This window comes from Rissa tridactyla, chromosome 2, assembly GCF_028500815.1.
Source record: "Rissa tridactyla isolate bRisTri1 chromosome 2, bRisTri1.patW.cur.20221130, whole genome shotgun sequence".
Taxonomy (NCBI): domain Eukaryota; kingdom Metazoa; phylum Chordata; class Aves; order Charadriiformes; family Laridae; genus Rissa; species Rissa tridactyla.
In genome coordinates, this window is record NC_071467.1 from 96878344 (window position 1) to 96890529 (window position 12186).

The 12186-nt window shown below is 42.1% G+C and overlaps 1 protein-coding gene across 22 annotated transcripts in view; it reads left to right on the forward strand.

Annotated features, from left to right (window-relative positions):
* The window catches only part of ATXN1 (ataxin 1), a 372412-nt gene that overhangs the window by 227913 nt on the left and 132313 nt on the right, over nt 1–12186 (forward strand). For 2 of the 22 annotated variants that reach the window (XM_054193108.1, XM_054193104.1), the window contains one exon: nt 4135–4220. The exons of the other annotated variants lie outside the window; for them this stretch is intronic. The gene's annotated coding sequence lies outside the window, so the exon portion shown is untranslated. The remainder of the gene's footprint in view (nt 1–4134; nt 4221–12186) is intronic. 22 annotated transcript variants of the gene reach the window in all.

Below are 12186 nucleotides of genomic sequence, written 5' to 3' on the forward strand. Positions count from 1 at the left end.
TTAAAAAAAAAAAAAGTGGGAGAACTATTTCTCGTCATTCACAAGCTGCGGAGAAGGGTGAGCTGCTGGGCCAGTGTGCCCCCCCAGCCCTGCCGTGAGCCGCTGGCTCAGCCGGTGGGAGTGCTGTTGTGTTGGGCTTGAGTTTTCAAAGGGGATGTCCTCTGTGCGAAGGGTGACAGATGCCTTTTGGGTCTTTTCCCCTTCAGCCTCTGAGAAGTGTCATGTGCATTAAACCAGGTTTCTGACCACATTTCTCAAAGGAATTTTAAATGGGGAGAAACAGGAGTGTTAATTAGCGCCTCATTAAGTACTTGTAGTCAAGTATGATAATTTTCTTGAAAGGATAATGTATTAGATGAATAAAAATACTCTCCATTAAAAAATGAATACAAAGTCCTTTTAAACCACAAAGATTATCGTACATTTCTGAAAAATTAATGTGATTAAAGCAAAATATATTTAATAAATTAAAAAGACCCTGTTAGGCTGTTTAACTTGTTGATCTCTAATCAATTATTCTCAAATCTAGCGCTTCAGGACTTCAGCCTTACCTGCAGGGAAAGGAAATAATCTTGCCTCCACTTCATTTTTTGGCTTGTAATTATTAGGTTTGAGTTGTGGGTGTGGTGGTTTTCTTTTTCTTTTTTTTTCTTTTTTTTTCTTTTTTTTTTTCCTGATGTCTTTCTCAGAGATTGGCCACGATGAAAGATGATACCTAGGCAGGATAGAGTTGGTGATCAGAAACGATACAGAGATATCTTTGATGGGTTTGATTAATGTGATGTAGCCATGTGCTGATTTCTAGATCTGGAGCTGAGAAGAAATATTTTCAAGGATATTTCCTCCTGTTCCTTTTGTCTGTGACATGGTATAGGTCATGTCTGCTAGGATCACATAGGCTTTCTTCAGTTACTACATATGACTTCGCGCAAGTTAAATTAATTTTTTCCACACATAGTTTGCCCCTTGTATTAGCTTTAGGTTAGGCATTTCCTTGACTCTCTACTGAGCTGCTTCACATTCAAATACTTAATGAGAATTGCTCTGTATGTTGTGGAAGACAGTAAACTAAATGGTTGGAGCTGGAGACATAACCCAGATCTGTGGGTTTGCGGTAGTCACTGATGAAGTTCATGTATATTTTTAGGGAGTACATAACCAATGATAAGAAAGTTCAGTGTAAAACAAAGCAAGTACCGGGTTTACAGTAGCCTATTTAAAAAGCCTGAGTTTTGTGGCATTAGGTATGAAGGCACTTCCCCACCAGTCTCATCACAAACTTTGCAAATGGTTTATCCCCTCTTGCTTTGCATGTTCCCATGGTAGGGATATCTATGGGCAGCTATCTGGTACTTGAATCTCCCCAAACGCTTGTTCCTCGTGACAGGTCTGCGGTACAGATTTAGAGAATCTGAAGTCGGTCAGTTCTTAAGGTTTACTAGTATACTGTTTTTTATGGTTTAGGTACCCGAGAGCCATATGACCTTTTGAAAATATTATTTAAAGTTTGTCCAACAGGCTAAAATATACTATCTGGGAGTTTGGGTACCATACCATGCTCTCTCAGGTGCCTTCTGAACTCTCAGGCTGTTTGATGATGATGACTGCCAGTTTTCTTTCATCATGAGACACATCTTTAAGTATTCTCCGTGTCTAAGCATACAGCCTTTGCATCTGATTCTCCACCCTTGTATTTTCCTTTCAGCTTTGCTGCTTTTGTCCTGTATCAGCTTTACCAAACTTAGGCAATCGGGATGATAGCTGCTGTCTTCTGGCGATAGTAGCCTTGATTTCTATTGTATCTAAAGGTGCTTTTCTCAGCTGAGCCATTACACATGCTGTGCCCCCGTCAGCCATCTCGTCCAGGCAGTGTATGTGCAAAAAAGACATTTTCCTTGTCTTCGGGACACTTGCAGAGCCTGCAATGGCCAGATAATTGCCTATTGAAGGTTTTGAGGCATCTGTCCTTTTGTTTGGGAAGATGGTGGTGGACAGGGCTTCTTGGTGGTATATGAAAATAGCTACAGTAGATAGGTCCAGAGTTCAAGGAGCCTGTCGTCTGTGTGGAGCAGTGCTGTCGGACGTTTATGTGAGCTCTGTTGTTATTATACAAAGTGCCTCCCAAGATGAATGGTCTGTGCTGCTGTAATGTTCCAATGTATGATTAATAGTCTTTTCTGGTCTTAAATGAGACCAAATCTATCTGCTGACTTACCTTGAAAATCCTCTTAGTGCAAATGATCTCATTTTCAAAACCACCTTCTAAGGTTACAACTCTAGTGTAAGCACCCAGCTGGCTGCGGTTGTGCCTGCAGCACGGCTGCTGTAATGACACCCCCAGGTGTAGCTATATAGATGTGCCTGTGCAAAATCCATTTTGCACGGCTCCCAACGTGCCAGTTACCTTCCCTTGTTGTTTGCGTGTGTTTTCCCCACCTCTCGCAGAGGACACAACCAGGCTATTTTATTTTATTCTAAGTTGTGACATTGCAGCTATAAATCTGTAAAAATTGCCAGGGCGTGACAAAGAGTAGATCTGACTGATGGCGCTGTTAACTTTTTCTTACTATTTCCCTGGAATTCTAGCTGACATCGTCCCTTCATACAAATAGGTTATTTGCAAGGAGCTCTGTTTAAGCTAGCAGATTACTGTGGCAATGTGTGAGACTAACCATACCAGAGAATAAAGAATGGTGCAGCATTTAATGATGATAAAATAATTTCAGGTCATGTCTTTTTTTTTTTTTTTTTTCTTTGTGTAGTTTTTCTTTTGTTACTGGCGCTAAAATGGCTCTTGCAGCGCAAGTGAGAAAACCAGACTGAACCTCCTGTTTTTTTGTTGGGCTCCCAGCTGGAAACCCCTCCCTCGTTTTTCCATTGATAAAAGTGTCACAAAGGGAATCTAGAGCAGAGGAACAGGCGGAAATAGAACAATGTGAAGTCTTGGACTTGAATCACAAAAAGAGTTAACTAATGTAGATACAGTACTGGACGAGCTGCTGCTCCTTTCATAACTACGTTCATTTAACTGTGGTCTTAGCATTCGTAGCTGCCCTCAGAGCAAATCAGCTATTTATTGTCTTTTTACTGCGGAGGCTCTTTAAAAGGATATTGCAGAGCGTTTTCTTCTCTCCCTTTCCACGGACTGCTTTATCTGACCTTCAAGAATTCAGAGTCGCAACAGGGACCAAAAAACCTCACATACAAGAATGCTTTTATTGTTAATTTATAAAATACGTCTTTCACTAATAAAATAAAGGTGTGACATTTATAGAGCTCTGATAAGGAACACAGCAGCAGAAAAGGCCCAGGTCTCCTGCTGTTAAAATTAAGGACAGCTGATTTCAATGAGAGAAGAAGCAGGCTTGTTAGATGTGCAGGTTAACACATACACTCAGGTGTTCCCATGATGCCTGAGAAACTTCCAGGAATATTTTTCAAGTATTGAGAAGTAACTTCACAAAGGACTTATTTCAGTTAAGTTACTGAGGGTACTTAGTGCTCCTTCAGAGTATTCGGAGGGTGAAGATTGCTTGGGTTTAATTCCCTTAGGTGGTAAATTTATACTTTTTCTGTGACTTTCTTAGCATTGCATAACTAAAAGATCGGCTTCTCTATTGCTGCTGTGTTTGACCTCTGTGTCAGGGGAGAAGGCCTGATTGATGGTTACTACAGTGTCTGTGTGGTCACCTCCCCATCGCGCAGCATATGCATCTGCATGTGATCGTGGTGAGGAAGGGGCTTGGAAGCACCTGTGGATGACAACTGGTGTGTCTCTCGTCATGCTGGGTGCTGCAGGGAACATGATGGTCTGTGACCCAGAAAGCTCGCTCCTGAGTGAGGCAGCGATCCGCTTTCTGCAGCTGCAGTGGGAACAGCGGGTGCTCAGCACCCCAGATCAGTGTGCAGCATCCTGCCTGTTGCAGATGTTTTAGATCTCTTGAGCTTTACTGTGAAGCACTGTGGTTGTCCTCTTGGCATACCTTCCCACGTGAAAGAGTAAATGCTGCTCTTCTCTTTCCCTCCTGTTCTCCTCCTCTCTTCCCCCCCCCCACTTTCCCTTTTCCTGTCTTTCTTAAACTTGCCAAAATGGCACAGAGACGCACACCAAAGTCTGTTTCCTTGTTCTGACAGTTTATTGTGATGGCGTAACAAGAACACACGCGACTATTGGAAGTATGGGATAATGATACGGCAAGAATCTGTTATGTAAAGAGCAAGTAAGTGTGATATGGTTGGCCTGTCCATATGCTATTACAAGGGTATAAAGGAAAATACGCAAAATAGTAAATGATCAAGAAGGAAGACTGGAAGTAGTGTTTGGATTTAATGGATGTTTCCGATCTCTTCATCTGACCCTATAAATCAGAGCTGTTGTATTTAGTGCTGTTTTTTCTCATTAAACTTTTATTGGGCCATCCTTCCTTTAAGCAAAAAAAGGAAATGCAAGAGGCGAAAATACTCTTAGCTGAAGAACGACGAGTCGGAATAAATCATGGTGTGCAACCTTAATAATGCTATTAAAAAACTGCTTTCCAGTGAAACAGACTGAAACCCAGGAGGAGTAACTGATTGCATTGAATGATGTAATTTGTCTAGCATTTTGACTCTGCAGTTTTTAATTCTTGTCAGTATAGGGAGATAAGAGTTGGTAAAGTCGGGTTTCTTATTGCCACTGCTCTGGCCATGCTATTTCCATTCAGAGCGATGGATGAACATGCTGTTTCTGTTCAGAGGGGTGGACTCTTCATGCCTATGCCTCATTTGTCATAATGAAAATACATGAGAGGTAAAATGTGCCCTTACCCAAGATAAGCCCTCTGTGTATGAGTAAATATGACAACACAGGCCATTTATTTTGATCGCTATTTTGTATAATATGCAGTAACCACATGCAAATACCGTATACAGCAAAGGAAAACGCTAAAAGCCAACTCTTACTAGATACTAAATGGAATACTAGTTGATGAATGATTAAAAATAAAGCTACCCTGCATTGTCCTCAAGAGACTCAGATTTGGAAGAGGCATGTTATCTCTAATAGTGGGCAGAGCATCCACTGAATCAGAGTGTTTTGGTTTCAGAAAGGGATGCCAGACATAGAGGGGAGGGGAAGCAGTATTGCTTTCAAATGCTCTTGATGCCAAAGAAGCATAATAAGGAAAGGGGTAACATTCTGAAGGTGGGTTTTTTCTGTTACATAAAAAATTAGATGTTTGTCAGAAATCGTGGCAGTTTAGTTGAGTGTTATGCTTTGGACAATTACAGCACTGACAGGATGGAAGCGGTATAAGCAGTAGCTACAATTATAGCTGCAGTTACTAAGAGAAATCCATGTTCTGTTATTTGAATGCAGCATTCACTGTCTCCCTGAAAGGCAGTACCTTAAAGAGGCAGGGGAGGAAAGTTGTCCTTTTTTAAAATTTTATTGTCCACCTGCTTTTTTTGAGTGAGCTTGTAAGCATGATTCATCCAGGAGGTCAAATCCAATCTTTACTTGCACGCAAAGCAGTTTAAAGAGTTTAAAAAAGAGAGTAAGTATGCATTAAAAAAAAAAAAGTGTATCTCTCAAAAAATAAGTATCAGTATGACAGCAAAATGGAACTGCTGAGTTTGTATTCCTTGTAGCCCACCGAAGCTTACGGGTCATGCACAAGTTATTCAAAGGGTAATTTCCCTTATATTTGTCATCAGGTTTCTTAGTATTGTGAGCCATTGTTTGCTTCCTTTCAGGGATGTGTCAACAAACAGATTTCTTTTCTTTGTTAAATGGATTGAATTTTATATTCATTAGAGAGATTGCAACACATGAACAGTTGTGCCTTTAAAGTACTAGCATTTAAGCTGTTTATAAGGAATGTGTTTATGCTTTGGATAGAGATCACTTGGTGCTGGTGTTAGTCAAATTAGGGCTGAAGTCATGGAAACCTTGACTTTTCACTCACTTCATGAATCCTGGCAATTTAGATGTATGGCAGGCACCTCACTCATTGCAGTTTCCAAATATAAACAGATGGTGTACTCAGGAACACCAGGACATAAAAAAGATATTATTAATACTGAGTTTGTCTCCTGTATCTTATAAATGAAAGGGGCAGGTGTATGGCTGGTATAAATTGGCATATTCCCATCAAGTAATGTTAAGCCAAGAGAGGCGGAACAGGAATTTGTCCTCCTGGCCATTATTTTTAAAGAAAATGCTGGAAACTGCTTGTGTAATTGTCTTTGTATGCGTGTTTCTTCTGTTCCTGTATGCTGTCTCTGTGACAAAAGGTGTTCTCTAGTCATCCTTCCCCCCCCAGGTGACCAAACACACTTTTCCAGCAGGTCTCACCTTCTTCCCTTTCCCTTTCACCTTCTCACCCTTCCCTAAACTCCTATTATTTCAATTTTTCCTATTTTCCAATTTTGAATACGAAAGTAACTTTCTCCCATCCCTATGTTTCTGGTTACAGCAGCAGGATGAGATGTCTTTACTATTCTCATTTCCTGCCCTTCTGTACCCATCCCTCTGGATTCACACATCCCGAGGAACTCAAGCTCAAGTTATGTCTTCATACACACGATGCAAAAAGCCCAGCAAAATCGTACGGCTCTGAGAATTGATAAGCGTTAGTTACATTTCTATAGTGCAGAGTAGGGGGAAAAGTTTGTGCGGGTTGTGCAAGAGTTTGCTGTGTGACTGGATCAATGCTTTGCAAATCCTGCTGTGCAGGCTCACAGCATATTTCTCTCTGGACTTACCAGTGGGTAACATCGTACCAAATTGGATGAGCCATTCCCATTCAAAATGTCAAATTTGTGTTGTTTAATTTCCAGTGAGAATGTAATGTGATAGTAAAATTGTTCTGTAAAGGGTCATACACGGTTTTACTGTCAGTTTGTGAGACTCAGACAGAAGGAAATGATCAAAAACACTCGATGCTCATTATTTATTAATTGAGTTCTGGCAGAGACTTTCTACATTCTGGCTTTTTGTTTGTTTCTTTGTTTACAAACAAAAAAAAAGAAAAGCACAGTTCACAAAAAAAAAACCACGAAAAGGGAAATTTGTTAACAAAGATTTCTGACAAGGAAGAAAAGGCATTTGGGGCCATTTGAGTGGAGGTGCCTTGGAGTACAGGGAGGGCAAATTGCAGCATCACCCTCTCTGAGTGTTGCTGCTGAAAGAGAATACTTCAGAGAACAGCAGACCATGAATCTTCGATACAGGCATGCTGCGTTACCAGAAAATATTTACCCTGGTAAGTTCTGTGGTGGAGATACTTCAAGTGCTTGTATTTCACTGCTCATATGGATTTACTTCCTTAAAAAAAAAATAAATCAAACTAACAAGAAGCTTGGAAGTATTTTTTTGCTTTTCTGTATCTCTTCTTTGTTTCTGTACATATTCAGGTAAAGAAGAGTGCACTGAAATAACTGTGTCTTTCTTTACTAATTGTCGTTTCTTGACTTAAAAAGTTAGTCTTTTGTTCTGCAGTGAACCTTATGAGGACAGACCCTTTCATAGGTGCTGTGGCCTGAGTGGAGCTGTGTCAAAGCCTGAGGTGTGAAGTTTACCCTGATGAAAGCTAAAGTCTGAAGACCTCAGCTGCTGATTTATTATTTTTTTTTCCGCCAGGGATTTAAAATTAACCAAATATAAGTGATTTTTCACAGGAATAGCTAAAAACACATCTCTGATCAGAGTAACGCTTTTGCCAAATTTTCAGGCTTGCTCCAGAGCCTGAAGCCATTTTTATATCTCTGTAAGTTAGTAACAACAGCACCAGCAGCAGAAGTACATTTAACATGGTCAAAGCTACGTATTTATTTGCCTGTTCTCTTTCTCCAAAATGACAGAGATTTTTTTTCTGAAACTTTCCCACAAAAGATCAGTCTGAGGCAGATGTTAGCATGGAAGATTTTAATTAAAAATATTTTCCGGGATTGTAAAAAGCTAAACCCAAAGCTTTTGAGGGAGAGGGGTGAATAGTCTTAAGTGTCATGGTGGCTATGAGAATTACCTTCTTTGGGCTGCTGTTGTAAAGGTGTTGTCTTCAGGTTGAAGCAGCAGCAGCACTATATACCATGTCCTAGAGATAGGCATTTCTCTGCCTTTCACTTTCCTCTGCTGCTGTTCTGTGGACTGGTAGAAGAAATGGGTCCAGGAGATCATTGTTTTCAGGTCACTTAGATCCACATTGTTTCAGCTCTTCTTTCCTTGACTGCTGCTTTGACTTCACAAATGTTTCTTTCCTCCCTTTGGATTACAGATGGAACTTTAAAAGGCAAAATATGCAGCAAGGCCGGTTGGGCTTCTTCATGCTCTGGCCCTGTCCCCATCAGTTGAGCTCCAGGGGTTCTTCAGCATTGTCCTTCCTCAAAAAACAAGAAGCCATTGGCAGCTGCTGAAGTTCCTGCTGCTTTGCTCTGATTTTACCCCATCAGTGCTTTTGACAATTGTGGAAGTAATGTTATCCAACGGTGGTTTGTTTGCAGTTCTTCTTGCCTGGCTAAATGGCTGCAGTGGCTTTTCTTGGACCATGTCAAAAACAGTGAGCCTCCTGCTTTCCAGGTTGAGTCAAGGTCCTGTCTCTGGTTGTCTCTAGGCCACCCCCTACTTCGGGGCTGTCCTGGTTTGAGGATGTACTCAGCTCTCATCACTGGGTTTCCATGGGGAGGGAACTCCAGAATGGGGATGGGGAAGGAAGGGCAGTATGTCCCAACCCGGCGTCATGATTGAGGCAGCCCAGACCTCGGAGGTGTCATGGGGTACACCCGTGTCTGCACACCGCCTTGTTGATTTGGGCAGCATAACCAGTTGGGATACAGAAAATGTTTGCTTATCTGGGTCTCATGAAGAGTAAAAGCAGGGCTTCAGTTTCAGGCTCTGGCTTACAGCATGTCTAGGAAGTCGGTCAGGGCAGGACTATCGAAAGTACTTGCAGACGTGCGAGATCCCAGCTTTGCCTGGCTGTGAGCTGGCTCCCTGGAGCACTGCTGAAAATCCCCCTCGCCGGTCCTCTGTGCTCAGTCTTCTCCAGTTGAATCTGGGAGTAATATTTGCATACCTCACTGGTTGTTCAGGCTGAATTAATATTTGTAGAGCACACTGTGTTCCCCGTATTGAAAGGACTACATGAACGCGGCTGTTTCTAGGTAGTTACATCCTATTCTTGAATGTTGTAAATGTACTTTACCAGGAAAGACAAGACTCATTGCATTTTTTAGAAAAATCCTATCAGCCCATATATGTGGGAATGCATTTTTTTTTTACATAGATCTTGTGTTTATAGTAAAGCGCAAACTCTCTTCTCTTGAAAGAGTCCTGTTTCAGCGGTTGGTTTTTGTGTTCATTTGCCATTTGTTATTCTGGTTGCCACTGCATTGCATACTTGACAGGAGTGTATGTAGTTTTTTCAGGGTCTTTCCCTACTTACAGAAGCCTTCCAGTGCATGCGTAAATCCTCTAGCAATGTTTTTTTTTTAAGCTAAAAACATAAATAGAGTAGATAATTGTCTGGTAAAGCTGATTGGTATTCCTTAAATCTTGATCTCATCCCTTGCTTATTCACACATCATCTGCACAGAAGATATTTTTGCTGTCTTCTGAACTCTGTTTCACACAGTCCAGTGAGATGTTAAAAAATAAATCTTTGCAAAACCAAATTAGAGCATTAAATCTGAAAAAATAATTAGCTCAAGCTATGAAACTTTCTTCTGCTCATAGATTGTCAAAATTCTCCTGAAGCACGTGAAATAGGGTGATTTCTCCACAGGTCCTGCTTGCAGAGCATCTTCTGGAGATGACAGCATCAGGAAAAATAGAACCAGCTGCGGCATCAGTGCCATTGCACAGTTAGCATCATGGCCTGGAGCAGCACGTTCTCCTGCAGGAAAACCTGGGATTGTAGCTCTTAATGGCTGGGATTCTGCTTGTCGTGTCATGCTGCCGTAAATCCTGGGCAGCTCCATTGAAACGGAGGGAATTACTCCAGATTTATGCCAGTTTCGATGAAAAGAGGCTTTCTGCTGAATGGATCCAGGCAGCCACTCGCCAGGTGGAAGGGAAAGAAGTGACTCAGCGTTCAGCAGTTGTTGCTGATCGCTGGCTTTTGCCAAGCACAGTCACAGATTTATTTTTTTTTTGTTTTGTTTTGTTCTTCTCCCTTCCTCCCTTCCTTTTTTTTTTTTTTTTACCTGGGTGGGTGACTGCTTTGTGCACTCTGCAGAAAAGAGGACTTAATTTCTGATGGAAGAAGGGATGAAAGGCAGTGGGGGGATGAGGGACCAGCCTGAGTCCTTGTTGTGAGCAAGGAGCTTGCGGAGGGGCAGACCACCCTTGCTAGGAGCAACTGGCCCTTCATTTCAGAGCATGCAATATTGACTGCTGCTTCTTACCCTATGGGAGATGAACGTTTGTAAGAAGGAGTTAGCTACGTAGCTGGCCTCGTATTTCTGTCTGCGCGGTAATAACCCATCTAAGGCCAGTGACAGCAGCTCCTCCCGTGGGCACACACAAGGGAGCAAAGTGTGCAGCAGAGTCAGGTGCAGCTGAGTGCTGCCTGAGCAGCCTTTTGCTTTACCCCCTCATCCACCACCATCCTGCTCCCCAGCAAGCTGGCCTTCTCTGAGCTGGCAGCGGTGGCTGTTACCTACACCCAAAAAAAGGCAGAGGAAGGGGGAGAAAAACCCCACAGCTAGGTTCTAGGGCCATGTGCCGGTTGAGTAAATATCGGGGTTTATTTTGGACTGCTCAGCAAGGGGACTCCAAGTTTAGAAATGGTGTTAAGTTATTGCAATGAAAAATGTGATTTAAAAACTCTAAATGGGGAAGACAATAGCTTACTGTAGATCTTTGAAAAACATGGGCTGATGAACTGAAGCTCCCTGAATGTTTCAGCCCATCTGTCTTGTTAGTTTCTGTGTCTTAATCACGTATTTCATGAAGTGTCTAATTTTCTTTTTTTAGCTTTCTGTCTTCCTCTTGTACAAAAGTTAAGGCAGGGAAATCATCTGAGCTGGATTTACTTTTGCATCCGAGAGAAAAGCAGTCTATAAAAAGAAGTGAGTGGTGTGGTGCTGGGAAACCAAGTTTGTCTGCTTTGGGTTTGGGGGGCAAGATTTTCCCACCCTCACTTCTGCTGCTGTGGTGGTTATCGGGACAGCTGGGGAGTGCAAGTATAGGCGCATACCCAGTAGCTGACAGTGTTTTTAATTGTCTGACTCTGGTCCATGGTTGTCTAAACAGCATGGACTTGCTCTGTGGAAGTCACCAGCAAAATTCCCTTGCTGTCCCTCACGCTGCTCCTGCTGTTCCTGGCAGCTGTCAAGATGTACTGGCAAGTCCCGGTTCCCTCTGGCACCTCAGGAAGTCCGCAGTGCCTCTTCCGAAATGGAGAACTACTTCCTATTCATATCTGTGGGGGGAAAAGCGCAAACCAACCAACAGAAATGTCCCCTCAAAAGTCAGAGCATTTTAATGACCCCTCAGGAGGGTCTCACGTCTCATGGTTCTTCTGCATGAGTCCATCACGCGGGGCTCACTCAGTTTTTAGCAACAGTGGAAATTTTTGCCACCCCCCCCGCCCCAGCATAGATAAGGCCATGTATATTTGCAGCGTGTACTATGCAGAAGGCACTGATTGACATTAATTAGGAGTGGGTGGTGTGAAAGTGTAAAAATAAAATTTCTTTCTGTCAGGTTTACTATTAGAAGTGAAGTACACCTTGTGACACTGAGTGCACGTGTGTGTGGAGTGGAGGGTGTCTATTCAGCATTTAAAACAATAGTGGGAGCGAAGCGTTACAGGTTTAAGCATCTATAAAAATCTGAGATTGCAGCCTTTTTCTTCTGAGCTGCTCAGTGAAATGTGCCTCAAAATTGTTTTCTTTTCAGTTCCGAGTTCAAAACGCCGTGGTAAAAAACATACAGTGCCACGGATTGCAACTTGGATCAGTTTAACTGCCTCTGCCTGCTTTGTGCTGTTATGGGGACTGTTTTGAGAAGTGATCAGGAGGGGACAATGTTTTCCAGTAGATTTTAGCAGAAGCAGCATTTTGAAATTAAATGGATCACCATTTAGCAAGCTAGTATTGCTCCGGTTGATGATATTTATTAATTCTTCTCTGTGTGTATACTGAGAATAAGAAGCAATAAATGAATTCCACTATGTTAATGGTTCATGAAGCATGTTGTTGAAT